This window comes from Stomoxys calcitrans, chromosome 1 (assembly GCF_963082655.1).
Source record: "Stomoxys calcitrans chromosome 1, idStoCalc2.1, whole genome shotgun sequence".
Classification (NCBI taxonomy): domain Eukaryota; kingdom Metazoa; phylum Arthropoda; class Insecta; order Diptera; family Muscidae; genus Stomoxys; species Stomoxys calcitrans.
In genome coordinates, this window is record NC_081552.1 from 3,326,629 (window position 1) to 3,334,656 (window position 8,028).

Genomic DNA, 8,028 nt, shown 5'->3' on the forward strand with positions numbered 1-8,028 from the left:
ATGTCGAGCGCCCTTACACAACTCACCGTCCCAAATTTCGGCGACATCGGGCAATAAATGCGGCTTCTATGGGCCTAAGGCAGCTATATCCAAATCTGGTCCGATCTGAGCTATAATACAGAAGTATGTGGAGGGGCTTAACACAACTCACCGTCTCAAATTTCAACAAAATCGGATAATAATTGTGACTTTTCTCGGCCTAAGACCCTAAATCGGCGGATCGGTCTATATGGCAGCTATATACAAATCTGGACCGATAAAGGCCAAATTGAAGTAGGATGTCGAAGGGCCTGAAACAACTCACTGACCCAAATTTCAACCAAAACGGATATTAAATGCGGCTTTGGGGGCTATATCAAGATATAGTCCGATATAGCCCATCTTCGAACTTAACCTGTTTATGGACAAAAACAAGAATCTGTGCAAAGTTTCAGCACAATATCTCTATTTTCAAAGACTGTAGCGTGATTTCAACGGAAAGACGGACAGACGGACGGACATGTCTACATCGTCTTAGATTTGTACGCTGATCAAGAATATATTGGGTCGGATATGGAATGGATATTCCGATGTGTTGTAAACGGAATGACAAAATGAATACACCCCCATCCTTCGGTGGTGGGTATAAAAAACAGCTCAAGAACTTTTGCCTGTGCAAGGGCAAATGCTCTCCAGGCATTCTTCTTCCTCTGCCGGCGGAGGACAGCAGCAACATGTTTGGAAACCTTATAAAATATGTTTTCCTTAACATTTTGTCATTTAATTTCTTTGTGAGTTGGTTTGTAAGTGCCAAACATAACCGAATCATAGGTTTCCATAAGCAATTAAGGAAATGAGGTGACCAGGGTTTTGAGAGAACTTTAAACAAGTAGAAAGGCATTAAATTCGGCCGGCCCCGTGCTTTCGATATCCACCACCTCAAGTATACATGTATGTTGAGCCATTTATAGGTGAAGTCCCGAAGATGTCGTGGGTAAACATCTTAACGCACAGTAAACTAGCCATCAGGGCAATAACAACAAGGACGGTAAGGTCACGAACAGTTTTGGTGTGTAAGAAGAAGATAAATGCCTTGTCTGTGGATGGCACGATCTTCCCAATGCTGGCGACTTTTGTGAGGAACTAGGACATTTGAGGAAATGGCATGGCAGCCATTTTAAAACTTCTCCCCAAAGAGGTGTCGCACTGCGGCCGTTCGGGCTTGGCTATAAAAAGGAGCTTAAACTTGAATGGGACAGCACTGGTTGATATGTGAGAAGTTTGGAATGTTCTAGGGAAAAAATGGAAGGTTAAAGATCGTAAATCGAGAGATAATTGTGTTTGGGAACTGTATCTAAATGTGATACAATTAACCACATATTCGGAAAGGATGTGTAGGTGTCTAATATAACTCATTGTACTAAATTTCAGCAAAATCGGGTAATAAATACGCAATTTGTGGATGAAAGGCCTTCAATCGGGATATCGATATATATGTCAGCTACATGCAAATATGGTCCGTAAAATACAGTGCGAAATTTCAGAGAAAACGAGTAATAAATGCGGTTGTGCACCTTTGACCTTAAATCCATCTTTATGGTTGCTGTATCAAGATATTGTTCGATCGAGACTATATTCGATATACATGTCGAGTGTCTAAGACAACTCACTGTACTAAATTGCAGAGAAATCGAGCAATGAATGCGCCTTCTTCAGACCTTATACTTTACATCGGCAGTCGCTCTATATAGGAGCTATTTCAACATATTGCCCGATTTAACTATATTCAATATGGTTATCCAGAGTCCTTAACAACTCTTTTGTGGGCATTAAACTGTAAATCGTATGTTCGGTCTATGTGGGCCTATATCAATTTATAGGCGCTAAAAGGTATCTGTGCAAAGTTTCAGCTCATTTTAGAGACTGTCTGTCGCGTGATTTCAACAGACGGTCGGACATGGCTATATGGTTTTATGATTTTACGAAGATCAAGAACATATATAAGAGTGTGTCAAAAAAAAACCAAAGGATTTTTTTTGAAGCGCATACCTTCCATTTGTTTTCCTTTTTATCCCAATAAGTAAAATACGAAATATTATGGACAAGTAAGAGCGTGCTAAGTTCGGCCTGGCCGAATCTAATATACCCTCCGCCATTGATCGCTTTTGTCGAGTTCTATGCGCGGTATCTATTTTTAGACAAACATGGAATATTGAATAAGAACTGTTATGCTATTGGAGCTATATCAAGTTATGGTCCGTAAATAAATGCTGAACACTGTAGAAGTCATTGTGTAATATTTCAGATCATTCGGATAAAAAATGCGCCTTGTAGGGGCTCAAGAAGCAAAATCGGGAGGTAGGTTTATATGGGAGCTGCATCAAGCTATTGATCGATTCAGACCATACTATGTTGAAGGTCATAAGAGAAGCCAAATCGGATGAGAATTGCGCACTCTAGAGGTTCAAGTATGGACCGGGTATATAAATCTTAAATCCTGAGTGCTTATTACTTTGGTCTCAGCTAAGCTAACCTTATGAATTAGATCTCAATGCTAAAGGCCAAAACAGAATGAGAGCGTTAAGCTTCGTTTTTGAGCGTTGTCTTAAAAAAAGGACATTAAATGCCCTGATTATTTTCATTGTGAGACATGTTAGTAGAAACTTGGAATTGCGAATTGGTCTTCTTCGTCGAAGAGGTATTTGTAACGAGAAGTGGGTGACTCAGGTATTATTGGTATTATACGAAGTGTTTTGCTTTAACTTCTAGCAACTGAATTGGCTGAAGTGTAGTATTGTATTTTGGTTTGATCATCAACAACTGTATGGTTAAAATCCGTTTATAAACTGATAGAGCTCCTATATAAACCGGCTTGACTCCTCAAACCTCCAGAGAGCGCATTTATTAAGCGATTTTCCTGAAATTTTGCATAAAGTGTTTTGTTTTGAGTTCTAACAATTACCGATTTTTATTCTTGAGCCACTATAGGGCGCAATTCTTATCCGATTTGGTTAAAAAATTGGGCAATGAATTCCATATTGGCCTCCAACAGCCAAACCAAGTATGGCTTAAATAGCATAGCGATTCTTATCCATTATCCTTTGTTTGTCATTAAGGATATATCGTCAAAAGAACATGACATATGCTATCCATGGTGGAGGGTATATGAGATTCGGCCCGGCCAAATTTAGTACGCTTTTCCTTGTTACCATATTGTTTTTCCAAAAAGTAATTGCGGATTTTTCATATAGTCGGCGTTGACAAATTTTTTCATAGCTTGTGACTCTGTAATTGCTTTCTTTCCGCTGTTACTTTTAGCTTGCTTTAGAAAAAAAGTGTAAAAAAAGTATATTTGATTAAAGTTCATTCTAAGTTTTATTAAAAATGCATTTACTTTCTTTTAAAAAATCCGCAATTACTTTTTGGGCAACCCAATATAAACTCAATGCTATGTTTACCGTGATAACGGCTGCACTCTACAGTACCATTTACCTAACTGTCTTTACATATGAAACTCCCTTGCAGTATCTAGGGTTATATTCTGTATGAAACAGGAATGATAACTTATTGCTCCGTACTCTGGTATATGAAGGGAATACCTTTGATACCCTGTACGTATATTCCGTTGTTTTCTAACGGACAATTTGTATAAGCGTAGATTCTTGACCCAGAGTTTTCCAGAATCGATCTTAAATGATACTCCTTAAATCAACCGCACTCTGAATTATTATTTCTTGAGCTGTTAACACTCGCATTGTGGAACTTTTACATTAAATTTTCTATGAAAGGATAGAGAGAAGAATTATTCCACCTCGCTTCCAAGTTCCAAGTAAACTGCTGCAAACTACGAAATGTTTCTTATATGGACAAACATGTTCCGAGAGATATCTTGCGGTAAAATATCTCTCCGTCTTTTAACAGCAACTGCCTGATAGTCGGTGGCCCCTAGACACTTTAACGAATTTGAAATGGCCAATTGTAGACCCTCAGAATCTGGTCACCCCATCCATATCCAATTACAAACCAATAAACAATATGTGTTGAAACCTTTAGTCCTCCAGCACTGTGAACTGCTCACAGAAACAACCTCCAATGCCAATGGTCAACAAACAACAACAAGAAGAAAAAACGTATCCAGAAAAAAACTAAAAAAAAACCTCAAAAGAAAGTCGTCCATAAGTTTGGTCAAGAGTGTGCGTCGTATGTAAATTATGTCTGTGGTTTGGTTAATTAATTTTCCCACAAACATGGTCAAACAACAGAGAGAAGCAGAAAAACGACCAATACAACAGCAGCCGCAGCTCCAGCCTCAGCTTCGAAAGCAATAACGAACGACACTGTCGCTTTTGGGCTATGTGGATATATGCGGAGTGGATGCCTGCCTACCTCTGCCTGCTTTCCATGTCGGATGCCCTGGAATCTGTCTTGCATGGCTTGAACAACTAAATAACAATAGCTATCTTTTTTTCTTCTCCTGGGGTGTTTTTTTTTTTTTTTGCTGAGCCCAATGACTGTTGCAGCAAAGAACTCTCACACAAAAAATGGCAGGTGTCAGACGTAAATATGCTTAAAATTTATTTTATTTCGGAAAAAATATCCACAACAACAGCAGAGAGATTTTCAAGAGCGATGTTGGGTGTATTACCGCCGGCAGATAGAAATGAAAATCATTTTCAATGTTACCATGCGTTTACAAACGGCCACACGATTATTATTGCAGCCAAAGAAAGTCATGGACAAACCACTCGAGGCCATGCTCCACTGGGATTACCATACTCAGGCTTGACTCCTAAGTTTTGTCTGGGCCTATCCCTCCAAAGGGTCTGTCTCTAGTGGTGGTGCACTTGTTGTTTGTGCAATGCGTAACGCGTTTCTACTTGACCCCCATAGAGAATTGCGTGCATTGTTCAATTCTGGCATCTCATGAAGTCAACTATGATACTATTTTGCATTTTTCTCCCTTTCTCTACTTCAAATTCCAAAGATTCGAAATTGAATAGTGCCCTTCAAAGGGTTTCCATCACCAGCCATTATCATAGCGCGTCACATGGAGCTCCCTGAGTATAGAAAACACGCCTACTCATTTCCGTTCGTTTCAGTCGGAGGCTTGATTATTTTCCCATTAGCTGAAATAATCCCCAGCCACGAAATAGCTTCTGAAAAAGAGGCGTTACAAAATATGCAAAAAAGATTTGTTTAAACAAAACAGCAAAAACCAGAAGTAGGAGGAGGAGGAGAAATTGGTAGAGTAGCACAGCACCACAGCAGTGTATAAATTATCATTTTTCTTCTACTGTTCTCGGCGGCCACGCGGTATGCGTGGAATAGAAAACAAGATCATTAAGGGCCCAGCTTAGCGAACCTCACTCACTGCCTCCTAGAACTCCACTCGTCCAGGGGGCGGGGTGGGGCAGCGAATAATTTTTAATAAAACAAACACAGCAAATGTTCCCATTTTAATTACAAATTAATGACCAACGACCTGCCGGCAGCTAGAAACGAAACAACAACCCACACACACACACACAACAAGCAGCCTGCCATTCTATCAAAACACAAGAACGGCTGTAGAATTACACTGCGTATTAGTCCTTTAACAAATGGCCACGGCCAAGAGGTAATAGCCCCAAACAATGCTGCAAGTCAAATGTGTGCTAGTTTCAGTTATCATCGACGCATATACACAGCTAATTAGACAATGACAGCCAAATTATACGCTTAACATGTCCAAATGCCCACAAATCTACGCACACACTCACACATACCCGAATAATTTCACATTCTTATACACACTACATAGGGTGGCAAATATCGAAATAGCCAAAAACTACACGGGGAAAAAGATATGCAAAAAAAAATTGGGACAAGGAAACCACCTTAAATTGATATCAAATAAATTTCTTAATTGAAACTTAATCCAAAACGGGAAACGAAATTATTGCAGAAATCTGGCCAAAAAATGTTTGCGGTTAAATTAAAAAACTTGCTACTATAAGCAGGTTAAGTTCGAAGATGAGCTATATCGGACTATATCTTGATATAGCCCCCGTATAGACCGATCCGCCGATTTAGGGTTTTAGGCCAATAAAAGCCACATTTATTATCCGATTTCGCTGAAATTTGGGACAGTGAGTTGTGATAGGCCCTTCGACATCCTACGTCAATTTGGCCCATATCGGTTCAGATTTGTATGTAGCTGCCATATAGACTGATCCTCCGATTTAGGGTCTTAGGCCAATTAAAGCCACATTTATTATCCGATTTCGCTGAAGTTTGGGACAATGAGTTGTGTTAGGCCCTTCGACATCCTACGTCAATTTGGCTCAGATCTGTTCAGATTTGGATATAGCTGCCATATAGATCGATCCTCCGATTTAGGGTCTTAGGCCCATAAAAGCCCCATTTCTTATCCGATTTTGCTGAAATATAGTTGCCATATAGACCGATCTCTCGATTTTAGGTTTTGGGGTCATAAAAAGCTCATTTATTGTCCGATGTCGCCGCAATTTGGGACAGTGAGTTGTGTTAGGCCCTTCGATATCCTTCTTCGATGTCACTCAGATCGGTCCAGATTTGGATATAGCTGCCATATAGACAGATCTCTCGATTTAATGTTTTGGGACCATAAAAGGCGTATTTATTGTCCGATGTTGCCGAAATTCGGGACAGAGAGTTAAGTTAAGCCTCTCCACATATTTCTGCAATTTGGTCTAGATCGATCAAGATCTGCATATAGCTGCCATATAGATCGATATCTCGATTTATAGTCTTGGCCCCAAAAAAGGCGCATTTATAATTCGATTTAAATGAAATTTGACACATTGACTTATGTTAGGCTTTTCGACATCCGTGTCGTATATGGTTCAGATCGATTTAGTTTTAGATATAGCTACTAAAAAGACCAATATTTTGTTATACACAAATGAACAATGACTTGTACTTATTAGTATTTGGTCCAAATCGAATCATATTTCGACATAATTGCTATGGGACGTAAGGTATTCAATTTTCACCGGATTTTGATGAAAGGTGTTTTACATATATACCCGAGGTGGTGGGTATCCAAAGTTCGACCCGGTCGAACTTAACGCCTTTTTACTTGTTTAACTATTGCACAAAGCATCCAATTCGTATTTAAGAAAATTTAAACGATAATTAAAAGAAATGAACTTAGCAACAGAAGCTGTTGTATGTTCGGTAGCACAACATGAAATTAACAATACAAAGTGGCGTATCAAGTGAGGTTTGACAACATCCATGCCGACACCTTGAATGTAGTCCATGGAAAAAGAGCGCCACCCATTGCACCTTATGAAATACAACCCTATCTCTCGATTATTATCTTGGGCCTCTAGAGAGCGCTATCCGATATGGCTGAATGTTTGTACGTAAGTCTGAATCGGTCCATTAGCTCATAAACTCCCATATAAACTGATCTCCTGTTTTTACATCTTGAGCCTCTATAGGGCGCAAATTTTTATCCGATTTGGCTGCAATTTTCCATAATGATTTCTAGGTATTTCTTTAACATCAATACCAATAATGGCTCGAATCGGTTCATAACCTGATATAGCTCCAATAGCATTACAATTCATATCCATTATCCTCTGTTTGCCTTTAAAGAAAAATCAGGCAATGGACTTGACAAATGATACCCAAGGTGGAGTGCATATAAGATTCGGCCGAACTTAGCCCAATTTTTACTTGCCTTTGTTTGTGTCTCCGACCTCAGGCCGGAGGTGAAGTGGATGTCAGGGCAAGCATGCCCAACTCCTAATCAAACTACGACTTTGCCCTGAAAACCCTGACTCCGCCCTTTCCATGGTTCAAAGAAGCCCTTTGCATCTTCCAACTAGTCCCTACTTCATATAGTTCGACGCCAAAGCCTTCAGCGTCGCCTGACTGTCCACATATACACCCGTTCCCGCATCGACATCATCTCCAGTGCCTTGAGATCCGCAAAAACGCTAAACCTGCGATAAAGCCTTTATGATTCCTTATTTCACGGAATTCAACAAAGACTCCTGTTCCAATGCCCCCATTCGTATA